The sequence below is a fragment of the Lacerta agilis genome, chromosome 2 (genome assembly GCF_009819535.1).
Source record: "Lacerta agilis isolate rLacAgi1 chromosome 2, rLacAgi1.pri, whole genome shotgun sequence".
Lineage (NCBI taxonomy): Eukaryota > Metazoa > Chordata > Lepidosauria > Squamata > Lacertidae > Lacerta > Lacerta agilis.
Window position 1 is genome coordinate 44,493,978 of NC_046313.1, and position 19,980 is coordinate 44,513,957.

Consider the following 19,980-nt stretch of genomic DNA (forward strand, 5'->3'; position numbering starts at 1 on the left):
CCCCAGGATGCTCTTGTTGGGCTGTCTGTGTTCCCATAAAATCTCATGAAAGCATCCCAGACTCAGTGTGTAAGGCAGAGAGCTTTTAAGCTTGCCACCTTGCTTGTATTTAACTTGCAGGATTTCAACCACCTGACCTTCAGCAGTGTGTGGTTGATATCAGGCAAGTTACATGCATGTAAACTGCAGTCCTACTGTATAGGCCATTAAAATATATATTATTAGAATTTAACTTTCACAGAAACATGAAAGGGTGGCAGCTTTCTTATCTATTTTGTTTGCTATCATCTACAATACATTACAACAGCCTAACCTGAAGTTTACAAGGCCATGAGTAGGCTGACTCCATCCATGTATGGACACAGCTGGTGAACTAGCTGAAGTTGATAAAAGGCACTCGGTACCATAAAGAATCCCCCACCTCCAGTGACGGAGGTGGACAAGCATCTAAGCTGCAAACCTGTTCCTTCAGAGAGAGTGCAGCTCCATCCAAATAGAATGACTACCATTTACCCTGGGAGACAAACAGCCCATCGATAGTACTTTCATCTTATCTGAATTAAACTTCAGTTTGTTGACTGAAGTTTGTTGACCATCCAGTCCAGCAATGTGCACACTGGTGTAGTACCTCTGCTTCTTCACCTAAATTAGCTGAAAAATAGAAATAGAGATGAGCTTTGTCTGAATACATATATCATTAATATATTTGGAATGAGGTGCTGTCTGTATTGAGTGTGTCCCTGGTATAATGCCAAAAATGCTACATAAAATTAATTGACATTGTAATCAATAAAGTTGTGGTCCATTTTAAACCCAGCTTGTACCTCTCCCCACCCCCACCATTCCCTGAGGGAGGCATAAACATTTATCATAGGAAAGGTCTGACAGTTTGTAAGCACATAGACAAATGTTTACAAATCTGCCTCAGTTCCAGGCTATGGATTCTTCACAACTAGGGTACTTTCAACAGGTGGAATTTCTATCTTGCATTTGTGGAAATGCTGTACTTGGTGAAATTTTATCTGCCACATAACTGCACTGAGCTTCTGTGAGGGGGCGGGGGAATGTATTATAACCCAATTCACCACTGAAGCATGGTTTGTCAAGGGCTTCTGTAAGCAGAAGGTCAAGGCTTTTACCAGGAAAGGTGGAGAGCTATGTAGAATTGTTAAGTGATTATGTTTTCTGAGTGGATAGACAATTAGATTATTCTTTCTGTGCTAACTGTGCTATGCTGCTGTGTTTTTTTATGGAATATAGGCAAAGACCTTCTAAACCCAAGGACTTTTTTGATAACTCAGTAGGGTACTATTTTTGTAGGATAATTGGTTGAGTAGTAGGTGCCTTTTAAAAATAATGGGTAGAGTCCAACTAGAAACCTGTTTGTTTATAGAGAAATTTCTACACCCTGTCATTTAGCCTTGCAAACAAGCTTCAGGTAATGGTCTGCAAGTATTGCTTGTACCTACTGCAACCTCACAGGGCCCGCATGTTTGGAAAAAGCTCATGACACTATTTCCACCAAAAACACTGTACTGTAAAGAATAATCAGGAAGATTTTATGACACCACAGCAATTCAGCCAATAATTGGGGAAAGAACAACTGACTATCTCTGAATGCCACACCAATTTAGTAATTGGACATGTCTCAAAGACTCCAGCCATTATTTACTTCATGTTATGTCCCTTTTCAAAAATCTGCAGCTCTTTTAAGAAAGTAACAAAAGTACAGGGTTTTTGTGGCAAATCTATATCTGTGTTCTTTAATTTGATCCCAGATTGTTAATTTCTCTACAACCACAGTGCCCAACTAGGAGGGTGGTGGTGCAAAGAAAGGAGATATTAATCACACACACACGATAGCTTCTACGTTGCACATCTCATTCAAGGGAATGAGTACTTAATGTAATTATCTACTAGCATATGAACTGTTACCTGGTAACATGTGAAATCAATTTGCTGCATTTGCCTAGTCTAAAACACAGGGAAAATTCTCAGAGGCATTGTGTTCCTTTCCTAGCTATCAGTCATGGATATTCATTAATACCATTACAGTTACCTGTGTAGGCTAGCATAGCTTAATGAAAATGTATTTCATTTAAAGGAGACTTCGTAACAGAGATCAAATGGCATAAATCACTTTTGGGAGGCATATGTAGTTGAGATACTGGCTAAAATCTATCCCATTTTACCTTGCATCTTAAATTCCCTTGTGTCATCTTACAGCCCATGTGGTGTTTTAGTGAGGCTCAGCTGTGCAATTTCTACCTTCCTGCAGGCAGTGATTCTTACAAGCAGACAATTACTAGTGTCAGCAAACATGAGGCTACGGTTCACTGTATGATTAGCTCTTAATATTTCGTTAAAAGAATAATTTGAGCACATCAGTGTGATTGGAGATAAACCATTTCTCAAGCGTGTCATGCCAGACTGTTTTAAGATTAAAGAGGTTGAAGTAAAATGTCATTTCCTGGCAGTTTAAATAAAGCATTAAAAAATAAACAGGAAACCAAGGTTTAATTGTATCAGGCTGGAGTACCAGAGCCCAAGCCCCCAGATTGCTGTTAGGTAGCTGTGGGTCCTCATCTTTTACCACCACTATTCACTGGTCCTTTGTCATCTGAGTCCCCCTCTTTCACACACAGGCATGCTTCTAGTGGTCTTGGTGATGGCTACTGCTACACCTCCCAAGTGTTGTCTTATTAGATGGGCAAATAAGATAAAGAATCAACTGCCATAGCCCATATGCACTCACTGACCCCTCTTCCTCTGGTATTACACCCACCTGCAAGTGCTGATGGTAGAAATATGTGAGCAAGGAAGCAGCTGGATGGGGTAGGTGGACAGCAGCGGGTTCTGGTGTGGGAGTGAGTGTGGGGATAGTCTAGATGTGGCAAGTGGCAAGCATCATTGGCAAGGATGTGCAGTCACTGCCAGTGACAGATGCTTATCTCTGGGAGACAGAGGCTCGCTACATGTCAGGTCCTACACAGAAACTGGGATCCAGGCCTGAATTGTCTGTAAGAGTGAAGGAGAAAATTGATTCAGTTCATATATAAAGGCAAACCTACCAAATTCACACTTGCCAAAAACAATATGTGAACCAAACTGCAGCCATCCTTAAAAATTCAGACTTAGCCTGATTTCAGGATGCAAGATTATGTCGTTGTACTTGAGTTTTCCTGTTTGATTCATTTTTACACGTGAACAATATGTATTGTCTTGCTGTATGGCATGAGACTGTCTTACTGAAGTATTTGTATAAATATATCAGTTTTGAAAATGAATTAACACATTGGGGAGATTTTTTGTTTTGTTAGTGAAATGACATAAGCTTTTCTATCTTGAATAGTCAATGAGATAATTTATTCTCAGAGATGAGCCAGATGCCCTATCTAGATGAAAGAAGCAACTGAGGAACTCTGGAGATGGTGGGAAATTTTTCTCAACGTTGAAGAGTTTAACTGAATAATCACTGTGATGTTAAACTACCCAAGAGACTTTGGGGTTTTAGCAGCTAATTAAAAACAGGTGCAACAATCATTATTATATTGCCAAGCCTTTTAATTATTAAGGATGGGTTTTTAAATTATGACAGATTCATACTTTGTTTTCTTTGTACTTACTTTCTTCTTTGCCGGGGGAGAGAGTACTGAATATTATCTTCAGTATATAGTATTGATCTTTTGTACTCCTAGGAAGAGGTGTAAAAGCATGTACACTTAGTAAAATGTGTACTTGCCACAACAGATAGCATACTACAGCCTACAATCAGATAGGGAATAACTATAGCCAAAAGGAATAAATAATTTAATGCATGGTGAGGGGTTGGTATTTTCCCAAACCCATAACTTAGGACGCATTCTACTACTATTAATTACAGGTTAACACACTACCAAAATGTATTCAATGGCTCTGCAGTTTGGATGTAAAAGACCTCTGCTTTTAAATCCAGATTTGGGACATGGCTAGATCTTTAGATGGTGTACCATGTTCTGTGTTTGATCCTTTCATTTTCTGTATAATTACTGCAGTTACTCTGGTATGCAAATTCATTCTTACATATTTTCCTATTGTACTTTTTCTGCTTGAATGACTGTTTCTAATTATAGATCTGTATCTTTTTCCAGCTATGGGGCTGATTGGTTTTGGAATATGATAGGAATATGATGTTAATATAATAATGATAATCAACTTTTGGAAATAAAGGGTAATGTAGGTTTTTCCTATATTACTAATTTAATTTTTCTTAGCGATCAGGGCAGGCATAGACTTTCTTCAATGTGAAAAGGATCTCCAGCCAGTTTAAGCTTACATGTTGGGGGTGGGGAGGACTCCATGTTCATAAAAATATTAATCTTTAAAGTTGGGCCAAAACATTAAAACAAATAAGTAGTTTACTGCATATGGAAAATTCAGAGTTATGTGTGCCCAGCAGCTCATTCCTAAATAGTGGCAATAGGATATATTCTCATACTGCTGGGATAACAACATTTCCATATTAGTCTTAACATGTGTAGTGGGTGGCCTATCAGTTACTTTGCTTATCCCTGGCATTTATTTTCATAACATACCAAGATTTTGCATTGGGCTAGGGTAATAGCAACTGGTTCAAAATGGAACGGCCAAATTGTTAATGGGAACTGTTTGCCATGGGCATACTATATCAGTATTGAAAGCCCTGGAGACCATTTTGCTTCCAAACTTGTCTTGGCCTTTAAAACCCTACATGACTTGATATGGTATCTGAAGACCATCACCTTCCATGTGAGCTTGTCTGCCAACCAGGCTCATCATAAGAGGCCCCTAAGTACCTCCACTTTCTGTGGTTAGTTGGGTGACTATGACAGATATGGCCTTTTCATTTGCCACTTATTCTGAAATGAAACATAAGTGAAGGCAGTGCTATTTTTCTATAAAAAGAGGTGCTAGAACTCACCATGAACACCTCCCTTATTCTCTTATAATAGCAATGACACCCACCAGAAAGGTGCTGGAACTGAGTTCTGGTGAGATCTGGCTGAAAAAAAGCCCTGGGTGAAGCACATGCTCTGATTATACAGAGACATTTCCCCTAATTTTCAGGATATCTCAATTTTGAGTTAGCTCCATCACGTAAACAAATCAATGATTTAAGTTAATTACAGTGTTTATTTCCTAGGATAATGTATTGTGTAACATGCCTTTAATGGCAGAAATTATAATTAATTTAAATATCTGCAATGTCAAATGTTGATATTTAAGAATGGGCCATATTCAGCTATCTGATTCTATAGATAGATAAAAAGGTAAAGGGACCCCTGACCATCAGGTCCAGTCGTGTCCGACTCTGGGGTTGCGGCGCTCATCTCGCTTTATAGGCCAAGGGAGCCGGCGTTTGTCCGCAGACAGCTTCCGGGTCATGTGGCCAGCATGACAAAGCCGCTTCTGGGGAACCAGAGCAGCGCACGGAAACGCCGTTTACCTTCCCGCTGGAGCGGTCCCTATTTATCTACTTGCACTTTGATGTGCTTTCGAACTGCTAGGTGGGCAGGAGCTGGGACCGAGCAACGGGAGCTCACCCCGTGGCAGGGATTCGAACCGCCGACCTTCTGATCAGCAAGCCCTAGACTCTGTGGTTTAACCCACAGCGCCACCTGGGTCCCATAGATAGATAGATAGATAGGAAACAAGAGAATTACTTATTTTTAATGGTACAGTGGTGCCTCGCAAGATGAAATTATTATTTTTTTTTTTATAAGAATTTATTGGCATTTTTCTATAACAAACATATACCCACACCCACACCTACAATTAAACAAATGCAAAACAGATAAAACAAATACAAACAATGTCAAGCTTTCTTGTTGCATCTTTCTAGAAAAAAAAAAAAAAATTTCTACTTCCATATCTTGACTTTTGACTTCCCCTGCCTTTTCACCTTCGAGTTTGTATCCTTGATCTATTTTATAACCATTTCTCCTACAAAAAAAAACATTAACTTCAATTGTATAATTACATTCAATTATATCTTCAACATTTACTAAAAATGCATCATCATAATAATACTTCACCATTTAATCTTCTAAATCCATAAACTTAGTCCACTTAAATTCACTTTGCTTATACTCCACCTCATAGATCTTCACAAATCATTCGCATCTAATCTATCTCTTCTATCCTTAAGGTTGCTGCTAGTAACGTAAAAACTTGAAATATCTCCTTTCATGTTCAAATAAAAAATATAACAAAGTGTTGTTGACAGTATTCACCCTCCGATTTCAATTTACCATATCAGGCTGCTTAAAGTTTTACTTAATGCTTCACCCCACACCCCCTCTGTCCATTATTCTTCTCCTGATGGCGTCAGCACTGAACTTCCATATCTCTTCCCTCTCCAAGCGTCCACAGATCCAGGCACAGTCCAAACCTCTCCTTGCCGCGAGTTCAGAGGTGTCCCTCTCATCATCTCTCAGCTTCTTCGGTTCTTTGTAACATTCCTTTTCTTCTTGTAAATACCTTAATTCTCTGTCCCTGGCCCCCGAGCTCACACCTCGGGGACTGGATATACGAAATCTTAACGTCGCCTTGGGGCTGCCACCCCCAAAAGGCGAATTTCTTCTCCGAAGTAGCTCATTCATTTCACTCCATCTTTGCATCCATCCTCTCAGCTCTTTGGCAAGGCTTTCTTCCAAAGTATCAAAAGTTTTGTAAGCCTCCTCTGTGGGCAATTGGTTCCATTTCAGACCCCCACACAAGACTTTGACTTTTCTATAAAGCAGTTCCACCTTCAAGGCAGTGAGTCTCTGTTCGTCCGTTAGTCCAGAGTTCAGTGCCAGTTCAAGGACGAAACCCAGCATACTGGCAGAGGAGGAGGAAGCGGGTGTCATATTTCTACTCCCCTCTTTGTTCATCGCCATTTTCCTGAACTGGAGCGCAAATACCGCAACTTTAAAAGAAGATATTTTCCTCTAGTTAACTTCCCAAAAGAAAAGTTTGCCAGTCTCCTGTGTCAATTTTAAATACATTGTATCCAGTTCTGTAGCAGCAATCACTCAAATTGGTTAGATTCTTGAGCTCGAAGGGAGGGAGGGCAGGCTGCCATTCTCCTTCCCCCCGGATCGTTCCAAAAGCACGATTTCTAATCAAATTCTTTACTCACGACCACCGGGTTCTTTTAGCTCCATTCTTCTCAGGTAGAACTTGGACGCTCACCGCGGGCTCTGTCGCCGCATTTGCATCCCGGTTGGGGCATGTCCCCGAAGCCCGGCTCCGTTTGCCCTTCACCCCCACTCCCCCTTTACAGGGGGGGCAAGGGAAGGGTTCAGAGCCTCCGCGGGCGCAGCCGGGGAGCCCAGGGTGCGGGACGCTCTTCCCGCACCCCAACCGGAGCCGCGCGCTGCGGTAGCGCGGCTCCTAACCCCCGGGATGGACAAGGCGCTTCGGACCCGAAGCAGCCTTCGACCACCCGGCGATGGCGTCGCCGCCGGAAGTCCTCGCAAGATGAAATTAATTCGTTCTGCGAGTGCTGTCGTCTAGCGAAAATTCCGTCTTGCGAAGCACCAACGGGGGAAGAGCGGTTTGACGGGGGGGGGGGATCGCGATAATTTTTCGTCTTGCGAGGCAAGCCTATAGGAAAATTCGTCTTGCAAGTCAGCCTTTCGTTAGCGAATGCCTTTCGTCTAGTGAGTTTTTCGTCTAGCGAGGCATTCATCTAGCGAGGTACCGCTGTATCCAAATATGCCCTGTACAATGGAACCTAATTAGCCAATTAAAAATACAACAATTATAACACAACTGGAGTGAAAACTAATCAAAGGCTAACTTATATGCACTAATCTAAAACCTTTTATTTTATCACTTCTAAATAATGTCTTTGCTTTAATTGTGCAAAGCACTTTTTTTTTATTTGGGAGGTTGTGTTATAGAGCAAACAGCTAAGCAGGGAACGGTACATCTGTTGTCTCCACTTTTAATTCATAGTCTTTTTCACAGTTGGTTTATATTTGGTGAGAGACATTTTTGTCATAGACACCTTGCAGTTGGGGGAAAGGGAAGGGGGGATGTTATTTCATTCTATTGCCTATTCTTAATGGGGGGTTGTGACAGCATCACATGGGTAGGTCCTTTGTGCATTTATTTTTATTGATATTGCGAGAGGTTGGGGTTCCTGAGCTTGGTTGGTTGTGTTTAGTTGATCGCGGTGTGGGTTATTTGTGTGAGGGAGATGGGGTAAGTTGTTGGGTCAGGTTAGCCATATTGATTTCTATGCTGTTGGAGAGAAGAAGAAGAAGAGAAGAGTTTGGATTTGATATCCCGCTTTATCACTACCTGAAGGAGTCTCAAAGCGGCTAACATTCTCCTTTCCCTTCCTTCCCCACAACAAACACTCTGTGAGGTGAGTGGGGCTGAGAGACTAGCCCAAGGTCACCCAGCAGCTGCATGTGGAGGAGCGGAGATACGAACCCGGTTCCCCAGATTACGAGTCTACCACTCTTAACCACTACACCACACTGGAGGGGATAGGTAATTGTCCTGTTGTGCTAAGTATGTAATAAAGGGGACAACATTGGGGTGAAGGCATCCTCTGTAGCTTGACCCCATGCTACTTTGATTTTGTTGGTTAACTTTTCTAGTAGGGAGGTTTCCCATTCGTTTTGGTACCGGTGGTCTATGTTCATTCCTGATAGGTCCTTCCAGTGTCTAATTGTGATATTTCTAGTTGCTGAGAGTAAGTGACTTATGAATTCCTTGTAGTGTGCGTGTGTGTTGTTGTCCTGGAAGATGTTTAATAGGGTGAGCTCTGGAGTTGTTTCTATTACCTGTTTTGTTATTTTGGAAATTTCCAGCAGCACTGATATCCAGAAGGATTGGACTTTGGGGCATTGCCACCACATATGGAGGTATGTGCCTATTGTGGTGCAACCTCTCCAGCATTTAGATGAAGTTCCTGGGTGTATCTGTGCTAGCATCTGTGATGTTAGGTACCATCTATAATATATACAGATGTATATAGGGTGACTTCTCGTCTTTTGGCTGAGATGGACTTGAATGGTGGTTTAGACCATTGGATATGGTTTCATTCATGTCCTATGTCCTGCTCCCATTGGTTTTTAATTGTGGTAAGGTGGTCTGTAGTGTCTTGGAGTAGTATTTTATATACTGTAGAGACCACCCCTTTACTGTGTCCCTCTGTTGTTAGGAGCAGTTTCTCAAAGCTAGTTAGTGGCCTGCTGGCTGCTGTTTTCTACCCAGCCTAGTAACCAGGCGTGCCGACTCTAGGGGGCTGAGGTGTCATCAGCCCCCTCAATATTTGTTGGACATTGTTTACAGGGAGAAAGCTGGGCGCAGAGCTGAGTACAGGGCAACTTCAGTTGCCGGCTCCTCCAGAGGAGCACTCAGCCTCCTGCAGACACTGAAATCTTGGGGGCAACGTGGTACTTTTGCCAGTATCCATTATGTTTCAGAGACCACACTAGTCCTTATTCAGTAATGAACAAGCTTTAATAATTTACAAAGCATAAATTGTACATCCAAATACACCTTTATTAAGCAACTAAGGAATTCACTCCATATGACAGTATTGAAATATAAAAGCACTCATCAGTGCTTGTTTAGATTTGTGTGTTCAGTCTTTTACAAATGTTTCAAAGGCTTCTATATTTATCCATATTTATCCCCATTTTAATCGGATAGTGGCGTCAGCTGTTTTGAAGAGGAGGAGGAGGAGGAGGAGAAATAATTCTAAGTGTCTATATCCCATTCCTTTGCATCAGCCAAACAGACATCTATATTATAATTTTTTATAATAAATCATTTAGAAATATGGGTTATTTGGTAAATTTAATGTCACCTTTCCGACATTTTACAATCAGAAAAGAAATGATAGAGAAGCAAAAAGGTTACATGACGACAGAAATATTTCAGACCTTCTTGATCAAAAATTGAAAAGCATCTTAATTGCGCCTCTATATTTTTTATTATAAAGATGGCTAACCCCAGTGGGTGGGGTTGCATATACTGTGTTATTCCGAAATACGACTTTTGTAAACATCCTGATTAACCCCAGTTGTATATTTTGTTTCTTTGAAATGAGATGCTAAATCTTCTTGTAGTTGTATTTTAAATCTGTCGTATTTAATAAAAGGGATCAATTGACCCATAAATAAATTAATTCAGTTTGTTGGAACAGCCACTTTGATTTCCCGTGAAACAGTATTTTGGCTTTGAACAGCGAAGGTGGGAGTGGGAACCTTTCTTACTTTCCTAACATAGGATGGAGCATCCCAACACAAGGATAAGCAGCCACCAGGAATTTAGAGCATTAGTATGGAGGTGCCTGTGTACCACATGGTGATTAGCTTTAGGTGATGAAGGGGACAAGGGAGAACCTGTTATTGGAAGCCATCTTTCAAGCCACTATAAACTTGTTTGTTAGTTAATTTGTGTTTTATGTTTTTAGATATGCTGTAAGCCGCCCAGGGTTGGCTATAAATGCAACAGAAGCATGGTGGTTTGCTGTAGGCAAAACATTTGAGACTATCATATGCTTGGTCTGTACACACACACACATTTGAAAGTGAAATAAAAGATTGTGTACCTACAAATGCAATCACATAATCCCTGCCCCAAAGTTCCTCCTACCTGTGTGCTCTAATTGCCCTGATCAAATAGAAGGAATAAAGAGGACTTGATGTGAGTCCAGCATGTACATGTTTCTGCCTTTGCCTGACAGGTGAATGCCACTATTAGTTGGACACTGCTACTGCACACACGGAAAGAATTGTGCATTCCACATGCTGAATGTACACTCAGCTTTAACAGTGCTTGGTGAGAAGAAAACTGTTTTTGTTCATGGATCACTCTCACTACACCAGGGTGATAGGTTTCAAAATGCAGTAATATATGAGGCAGGCTGTTACAGAAGCTGTAGCAGTGGAAGAACCTCAGTGTAAGTGAATTCTGACCTGGAAGTTCCACCGCTAATATAGGCATCTACATAATTTAGAGCCTAATCCACACAATTTGTGCTGCAGGCACAAAACTTTGAAGATTCCTGTGCTAATCTCATTTGACAATTTTACCTCCAGTCATTAATATTCATAATTCTTTAAAACTATGTGCCATATTTTTAGACCTCCACATATTCTTGATTGTGAGAGAGTTTTAACTGAATTACAGGATGCTATTCTTTAAGGATTTGATTGGATATGACCTTAGTGAACTTTTATCAGATGAATGTGGGTTTTCTGTTGTAGCCATTTCCCTAAGGTTGTAGATTACTTTGACTAGAAACTTGTAGTCCCGTTTTTATGGATATCATGACAAAAAGTGCCTAATCACACTTCAATTTTCTTTTTCACTTCACAGGTAGTACATTCCTAGGCCTTACTGTTGTTTATGGATGCAAAGGTGGCATCATTTATCAGCAACAAAAGTTGCTTCACTTCTCTTATTGTGCTTCTCTAATGTTTTTCTAAGCTGAATAACAGATTTGTCTTTAGACAATTGTTACGTTCTCTTGTCACTATAAATTCATGCCATCCAGGATAAATATAATTTTACTGCATTTCCAGTAAATATTTCTAACAATCAAAATGAAAGACAAATTGCCTTTAAATGTTTTGCAGTTCTTCAGAGGGCTTAAAAGTATGGCTAGAAAGACATCTGTTTATTTGAAATTTTGATTTTCTAGGTGTTTTTCTGATCCATTTTGTTGTCAGAATGTCAACAGTTTTCTTTACTACCAATTTCACATGATTATTTCTTTATACTTGTTAGCTCTTTCTGCCACTCTCTTGTCTTAAGTTGACTGGAAGACTAGAGTATTTTCATTAATGACATGTGGTGGCACTTTCCTTTATTGTTCACTGATGACTTTCTGACAGGGATAGATGATGTGCTTGGAGTTCCCAAGAAATTGTGATTCCATCTCTTAAAGGAAGAGCTTTGAAACAAGCCTGGTTATGGATGTGCCAAACTGACAATTTGACTTTTTTCCAAACAAACGTGATCTAAAGTGGAAGTGCTTCATCGTTGTTATTCTCAGTTAATGTTTTTCCTGACTCTCTGTAAAGAAAAAAAGCCAAACGAAAGCAATATCCTTTATGTTTACTCTAGAAAGACCCAGTATTTCAGTTTGCCCTACTGGAAACAGAGCTTGTTATTAAATTAACTCTGTAATGTTAGTGGTGGTCTTCCAGTAATTGCTGTCTTGATTGACACTGATTCAGATGGGGGATTCACATACCCCCATGTGTTACTGGCTGAGTTGAGGTTATGCAGCTTGAAGAGCTTGGGTCTGATCTAAATATGTCTACCTTAAGATGGTCACAGGTTTCCATAGAACAATGACAAATGCTATATTTCAATTCTAAACCTAGTCCCGCAGTTCTTCCCTTGTGATAGGTTGGTATCTTTGCTTCTAAATCTTTTCAAGTGAGGTGGATTGAATTAAACCATGGTGATTTGAATCAGTAAATGTTAAGTTCAAAAAAGCAGTTCAGGGATTTGTCAAGAGAGCTCTTTAAATGGCAGGTCTGTGTGAACTGAGCTTTATACAGATACAGCCAGAAGTGGTCAACAGCAATTCCCATGATCTCAGCAGCTCCAAGAGGTGTTGTTGTAATAACTGCCAGCCATCTGTGCACAACTGAGTTCAGCTAATACGTCTCCATCCTATCTCAGATTTGGGACAGCCAGGAAAAACTGCTTGGACAGAAAAGTATCTGGCTTTTATTGGCTGGTGTTTAGCTTTATTGGCTATAGATCATCCAGTCTACATCCATTTGAAGACAATCAGACAATTATTTTTCATTAATCTTCACAGACCCTATTTTCTCCCTGTGTATTTAACAAAAGACTGTTATTCCAAACAAAACTACTTACCAGACTGGACAGGGAAATGCTTGCCGATAGATAGATAGATAGATAGATAGATAGATAGATAGATAGATAGATAGATAGATAGTAAACCCATCCAGTCTTGAGTTGCTTTAATAGCTGAAACGTGTGCTTTGTGAGGGTACTTTTTATCCCATCACGTAAACTGTATCTCATTTCATAATATAGGTCACATGCCCCACTACACTATTTAAAATAGATCAGTAAGTAGTCTGCTTTGAATGAAAAATATGGTTTTGGATGTAAAAGGGTGCTTAAATTTCCCACTGGAATTTCTCACAATAAAAATAGTGTAATGCCTCCATTAGTTTGTATTTCTTTCTTTGTCATTTGAACTCTAGGAGATATATCCATGGAAAATATGGATGCTCAGAATAATCTATTTTTTCCTGTGAACAAAATACAGTACACAGATTGACCCCATAGGGCTCTTTGACAGGAATAGCAGGTGCAGCTGTATTTAGGGCCTATCCCCTTGGGAGAAAGACATAAAAATAAACCTGGTCTGTTTAATTAATGAGTTTGAGGAACAAGAGTTGTAAAATGAACTTTAAATAAATGAAGAGAAACATTTTTGTTTTAACTTGTTACTTTATAAGTGATAGTTTTGCTTAGAAACAAAACAATGCTTATTATGAAAAATGTAATAGGAAACATTTGCCTGCCTTTCCAAATAATGCAAAAGGGCACCCAATGGAATTTATTTGCAGCAAAATTGAAACAAACAAATAAGTACCATTGGCCTGTAGAGTTTATTGCAATAGGATTTCATATTAAAAGTGAGACAGGCATAATACCAGAGAACTGCTACTCCCTAAAGTGAGTCATGCATGGATGCTAGTGCTTCGAGTTCTGCCTTCCACATTTTTGTGGGGGGGGGGGAATATTTTGTGCCATCTTCATAAACTCTACAATGCTTTATTTAAGTGAACCCAAAGCAAAAGACACAGAAAGCAGACATCTTGGTTTTTTTTAACATGATCAATTTATTCCAGTGTTGCAATTAAGGATCACACATGGCAATTTCAGGTCTTCCATAACCATTTCCAATGCTGTGCTACAAAGCTAGTGTATTATGGTGTATTATCCATAAATAGCTTTTACTGTTATTTGCCCCACTAGCAGTGTTCAGAGTGTATATTTGAATACACCTAAGCTTTCATGTCTTTGTTTTTATGCAACCATGCTATTAGTATTTTCCTGGTTTGTTTGTTTTTTTAATTAAACGTACATTGTCAATTAGGATTAAACCTTTCATCATTTTGCATCTTAAAAATGTGTATTCATTTGCTACCAGAAATGTGAATAGTAATTGCATTTTCTTCCAGTTAATAACCGGGGTTTCACTTAATGGGGAACAGCAACAGCAGAATTTAAAAGTCCTATAATTGTTGCCTAAAAGTGAATCAGCAGCAGCTCCCATTTATCAGTTAATGTACAATGCTTCACTGTTGGATACCTGATCAAAATATGGAAAGGGGGAAAATACCAAGCCCTTGGAGCTCACAAGTTGATGTAGAGGAGAATGTGGAAAAGGGAGGGGGGAGAGAAACAAGGTAGCCCAGTTGTCTACGTAGATAGATTGCATTTATGGTGTGTGTGTGTGTGTGTAACTATTAAGAAATAAAACGTGCTGATATATGTGGCATTGAATCTAGCATTACAGCAGCTATTCAAAATGGCACAAAGCACAGTAGGGGTTGCAGTGGGGAGTAACTTTTTTCCCTTGTAGTGTTTGAAATCTTCCCATTAACTGAACACAATTTGCAACAGCAAACATATGGATCATTCTCATTAAAAATAAAGAAAATTGTTTGAAATAAACCTCAAAGAAGGAGAAGAAGAGTCTCTTTTTACTTCAGGAAATTATTCTGTTCTTGTTGTTAAGACAGCGGAGTAATGGAGTTAAATTAGAGCAACCGTCAGTTTGATAGGTTTAGTGAGAGATAAAGCTACAGTACAATCTCCAAGCTCACTCAACTATGGAGAGAGGGAAAGAAATAGCAAGCTGGTTAAGTAACCTGTATTTAAATAATGATCTGTCCTCATTGCTTTCCATCAAGCAAAGCAATTATAACTGGTTGTATGCTTGATGAGAGCAGGAAAAAGATCTGGTTTGATGTTGGTTTTTCAGTTAATTGTAGGATCATGGAAGCAGGTTGTGCCTGGGATTCTGTAGTTTGTAAAAGAAACAAAACACGTTCTATGTATTATTAAGGCTAGCCAATTACTTTTAAGATAGCAGTCAAAGGAAAATTTCACATTTGTTTATATTGTGCTAAGGAAAAACTTGCCTTCATTCTGCTTTCAATCTCTGATGGTTTATCCATTAACATGATTTGCATAAACAATAAGATCTACCTTTTGTATTAAAACAAAGGGCCATTTTGCCAAGTATTCTGACTCTAGTTGTGATCAGCCAGATAGTCCTACAGGACATTCAAGAGGGGCCCTGTTTGCCTTCAGCACACAGGAAAGAGAAGTAAGAAATTATCTCTGAAAACACTGTTTACCACCCCACATCTTGTAGTAATGAATTACACAGAATAATTGCTTGTCTTGTGGTGGGCCGAGGCAGCCTGGCAGTGGCATGCTGATGTGGACTGGGCACACTTGCAGGTAGTGGGCTGCGGCAGCCTGGGTGGGTGAGAGGTGGGGATGGGGCAGCATGATTCGAGAGTGTCCAAGATTTGGAACAGAAAATATGGGGTCATATGCCATGCCAAATAAGCTCCTGAATCCTATCCCAGTTGAGATTTAGTGCAAGCTACAGAAAAATTGCTGGCTTCCCTGACTGACATGCTACATGTTTACAGACACGAGCGAGCAAGAGACCTATGTACAGTGGTACCTCGGTTTACGAACTTAATCCATCCCTGAAGTCCGTTCTTAAACCAAGGCGCACTTTCCCTAATTAGGCCTTCCACTGCCGGTGCCCTTCCACCATTTGGCTTCCGTTCGTAGACCGAGGTAAAGTTCGCAACTAGAACACTACTTCTGGTTTTGCAGAGTTTGTAAACCAAATAGTTCATTAACAGAGCTGTTCATAAACCGAGGTGCCACTGTAAAGCCTTTGTCAGAAAAGGTGACCCAGCTCAGCTTCAAACACCCCCTTTGGTGATTTCAGGAGCATCACTGGGCTCAGCTGATTTGGTGAAAACTCCGGAGTTCTTCTCAATGTAATTGATTCTGTATACTCGATTCTGACCAAACTAAGCCGCCTAGGTGTATACATTTCCAGAGTTAACACTAAATACATAACTTCTGGTAAATGAGCCACCATAGTCGCTAGAAGGCCATGAAAATTTGTGTCCCATGATTTTTAGACTCGTCTACTCATCTGAAACCTAAGGGGCGCATTGGTTGTGAGGTGTGAAATATATTGGCATCATTTTCAGCTCTCCTACCTCACTAGGTTGGCGTCAACCCTTCTGATATAAGTAAGGGGTGTTATGGCACATGTTTTATAATCAGTTGCCGTCTCCTTCCCTTGGTCTTATTCAGGATACCTTTATCCTGACTGCACCTATTGATTCAGAAAAGTGTGCTTCTATAATATTTTATAAATATAATGAAATCTTTCTTTTATTTTCTAATGTGGATTACTGAACTGTCTTCAAATAATGCAAATTCAGGGATGACTCTAAAAATAATTCATTTTGGTGAACAAAGCAGAGACAAAGACCATTATTAAGAAGCAATCGTGGTTTGGCTGCACATTGCAAAGAATAATTTGCATTACATATGATAAGGTATTTAGCTTATTTAAGCTGAATACTTTTGTTGGTCAAAACAAAATCGAAAATTCTTTCTAGTAGCACCTTAGAGACCAACTGAGTTTGTTCCTGGTATGAGCTTTCGTGTGCATGCACACTTCTTCAGATAGGTATCTGAAGAAGTGTGCATGCACACGAAAGCTCATACCAGGAACAAACTCAGTTGGTCTCTAAGGTGCTACTAGAAAGAATTTTCGATTTTGTTTTGACTATGGCAGACCAACACGGCTACCCACCTGTAACTGGAACTTTTGTTGGTGACACTAGCAAATCTTTGAGAACTCTTTTCAGATCCAGGAACTTGGATAACTCCCACTCACCCCAATCACCATGTTAGCTATCTATTTTTGTTTTTGTTGTTTCTTATATTATCTATCTTCTGAATTTACTTTACAATAAATTGCACCATTGCTCCACCTAGGCCAGTACTGTCCACTTTAAAAACAGCTGTTCAAGAACTGCTCTTGTCTAGTTTCCAGTTGCCATCACACCACTATACTAATCTTACCAGTGAAAGTGGGAAGCTGTCTAGTAAGCAGGTCAGGGAACAATATTTCCAAATTAGCAGGGAAGCTGTACAACTACAGAGTGGAACTGGGCACTGAGTCACATGAGGTGTTGGATGAGCAACTGCTATACAGTGGTGCCCTGCTAGACGGAAATAATTCGTTCTGCGAGTTTTTTCGTCTAGCGGGTTTTTCGTCTAGCGAAGCGGCAATGTAAACCGCGGTTTTCGCTAGACGAAAAAAAATCGGAATAATTTTCGTCTTGCGGGGCAGCCTTCCGCTAGATGAATGCCTTCGTCTAGTGAGTTTTTCGTCTAGCGAGGCATTCGTCTAGCGGGGCACCACTGTACATAAACTCAACAGCTTTATACTGGGCAGGGCCTGCGCGTCCATTTAGGCAAACTAGGCAATCGCCTAGGGCGCCAAAATGGAGGGGGCGCTGGCCAGGCTTGGGCGGGGGTGCGGGATGGGCCAGCAGCAGCTTCTCCGCTGTAGCAGAGAGGTGCTGCTTGCCCCCTACACCACCCCCGGCTCCCGCTAAAGCAGGCTTTGGCGGGGGGCGGGGCGGGCGAGCAGCGGCTTCTCTGCTACAGCGGAGAAACCGCTGCTTGCCTCTCCACCCCCACCTCCCGCTAAAGCAGGCTTTGGCGGGGGCGGGATGGGCGAGTAGCGGCTTCTCCGCTACAGTGGAGAAACCGCTGCTTGCCTCTCCACCCCCCACCTCCCGCTAAAGCAGGCTTTGGCAGGGGGCGGGGGGGGGCCCAGAAGATTGGACTCGCCTAGGGCGCCAGAAGCCCTAGCACCGGTCCTGATACTGGGCCTCCTACCCCAACTCTTCCTGAAGCATCAGGAGGATGCTTCCAGAGTACATGTTTGTTTTAGATTCCTCCTAAGTAGGGCTCAAGGAATGGAGACATCACACTTAGTGCATTACAGCATAGATTGATTTACACATTGTATTTACACATTGCACCTGTTAAAACATATCTTGGTGGGTGGGGGGAACCTGCAGAACTCTGTGCCCAACAAGATATGATATTCTTCCAAGACTGCATGATAATAAAACTTGTGTGGATTGCAAAATAGTTCAACAGAGAACTTGAATTCGTCCGAATTCAGAGGCCATCTGAGTCACCCCCCCCCAACATTTTACAAAAAGTAGGAATGTGCAGTCAGTATTTGTAATATCTTTCTTTTGTAACTTGACCCTTCGTGGTCATTATTACTGAGGAACATTTTATTATTCCTGGAAAAATAATTTTAATGAATACGATAGTAATTTATTTTTAAAATCACATCCTTTTTCTAATTTGTAATTAACAAAATGGCCTACTATTTTTATTGAGCATACCATTAATATTGAGAGGCTTGGTATGGTTAATGAAAAAATTTATATTTCAAATAGCAATTTGAAAGCATTTATAAATCAGTTTGTTAACTCAATGTTGTTGTTTTTTTAAAAAAATTATAGTAGTGTATATCTTACAGCTGTGCCAAATATCATAAAACTTTGCCTTTGTTGGGGCTTGAGGAATTTTCTTTAGCTTTTTCTTGTATGGCAGATCTTTACAGAGTGATCCTTTAGAATCAGCTAACATTTAGGTTTCTCTTAGAACTTCATAAGAAGCATTTTGCTTTCCCTGACAATGAATTGTGCTGTCCAATCATGTAAGTCAGAGGCTCTTAAATCCTCCGATTTCTGCAATCATGCTTCAAATGTACAATGACATCCTCTCTCTTCCTGATGCCCCTTCCTCCAGACTCACCTTATGGGAGGGGAGTTGATAGCAGGTAGAGGTGGGCTGGATGAATGTGAGCACAATTGAGACCGCTGGTCCTTACATGAGCTGAAACAGAGGTGCTTGCATAGTCAAACATGCCAACACTAAATGTGCATTCCAATCCTAGCTTATGTAGATATAGATGGTTTTGTTGTCATTTCTACACTGTACAACCAGTTATCAAAAAAAACACCAATTTATAGTGATAAAGAGAAAAACAGTATCCACATGATAAATAGCTACACATACCTGGCTTACTGAGCCAAACTTCCACACAATCAGGGGCGTAGCAAGGCGGGGTGGGCCGCCCCAGGTAACGCCCTGGGGGGTGACACTTGGGGTGGTGCCTCGTCCCCCGTGATTGGCACCACCAGCCAGCGGGGGGGGGGAAGCCACTGAAAGGGGGCTTTCCCCCTTTCAGTGGCTTTTTTCGCCGCTGGCTGGGCTCCCTGAGCGGAGCTGGGACATGGAGAGGGGCGGGCCAGTGAGGAGGGGTGACACAAGCATGACGCCCCTCCTCGCTGCCCCGGGTGGAGGCGTCGTTCCGTGCGCATGCGTCATGACGTTATGCGCACAGAGCGACGCCCCGCCCCCAGGGCTGCCACCTAGCTTGCCGCCCTCGGCAGCCAAGCGGCTCGCTATGCCCCTGCACACAATAAAATAAAAACAGCTGCCTTGCGTCTGCCTTGAGCACAGGTTATAACCCTTTTGGGTTAAGAAGGAACCTCAATAACTTAAAGAATAGGTTGGATCAGTGGATCATCTAGGCCAGTATGCTGTTTCCCACAGTGATCAGCCAGATGCCTCTAGGAAAATCCACAAGCAGGGAATGAAGGCAACAGCCCTCCCCGGGAGTACCAGAGCTTTGTGTTTCCATGTTCTTTCTAAGGACAGTTTACCTCTTTGGGGGACAGTGGCGATTGTGGCCTGGTGTGGCCTTGGTGAGCCGGGGGAGAGGGGGTCTGTTGCCCATTGGCTTTGATTGGTCGCAGAGCTCTTGGGATTGCCTGCTCAAATATTTTTTTTAATGGGCCA

The 19,980-nt window shown here is 41.1% G+C and overlaps 1 protein-coding gene across 2 annotated transcripts in view; it reads left to right on the plus strand.

The window, feature by feature from the left end:
- LOC117041261 (teneurin-2) overlaps positions 1–19,980 on the plus strand; it is a 479,562-nt gene that overhangs the window by 103,121 nt on the left and 356,461 nt on the right. The gene's annotated exons all lie outside the window — the stretch shown is intronic.